Genomic DNA, 649 nt, shown 5'->3' with positions numbered 1-649 from the left:
GTCGAGTTGTCGCACTGTTGCTCACGTCAAAGAAGTGATTAGATCTCGAGCCCACCCTTTATGACTCCGGTTGAACCCTTTTGGCAGAAACCGATGAGCTCCGTATCTTGGGCGTGAATGAACTAGAGATGTGGGGGAGGGTAAGAGATAAGCTGTTTATTTACTGACCCAGTGGCCTCAGAGGGAACACTTATATAACACCAGTACCTGTGACATAATCACATCGCTTGGCGCACTAGTGTCCTCCCCACTGCAGTTCTTTGTAGAGGTACAGTTGGCGTCACATGACTCTCTTTACGGGTAACTAGGTCACTGTGTTCGTTGGGAAAATCTTCCCTCAACGCTGACCCCGCTCCATCACCTCCCCACCCTCTCGATCTGACACATTCTGAGAAAGCCCAACCACACCCTGGTTGTGGCAAGCAGCCAGGGATGGGACAACCAATCCGTGTGTGTGTGTGTGTGTGTGTGTGTGTGTGTGTGTGTGGTGTGTGCCGGTAAGGGAAGCTGGCCTCTTTGTCTACCACTAATCCATGTGTATGGATGTTACTAAAGACCCATTTTGACTAAAAAAGGACCGCAAAGATCACTGTCTACCCCAATTGCATTAGTCCACATGAAAATGCATTCAAGCAACAGGTGACACAAT

At 49.2% G+C, this 649-nt stretch overlaps 1 protein-coding gene across 1 annotated transcript in view; it reads left to right on the top strand.

Moving 5' to 3' along the window:
* The window catches only part of klf13 (Kruppel like factor 13), a 28,092-nt gene that overhangs the window by 15,099 nt on the left and 12,344 nt on the right, over positions 1-649 (top strand). The window lies entirely within an intron of this gene.

The sequence above is a fragment of the Phyllopteryx taeniolatus genome, chromosome 5 (assembly GCF_024500385.1).
Source record: "Phyllopteryx taeniolatus isolate TA_2022b chromosome 5, UOR_Ptae_1.2, whole genome shotgun sequence".
Lineage (NCBI taxonomy): Eukaryota > Metazoa > Chordata > Actinopteri > Syngnathiformes > Syngnathidae > Phyllopteryx > Phyllopteryx taeniolatus.
The sequence above is the reverse complement of the archived record's forward strand: the minus strand, read 5'-3'. Positions and strand labels throughout refer to the sequence as shown.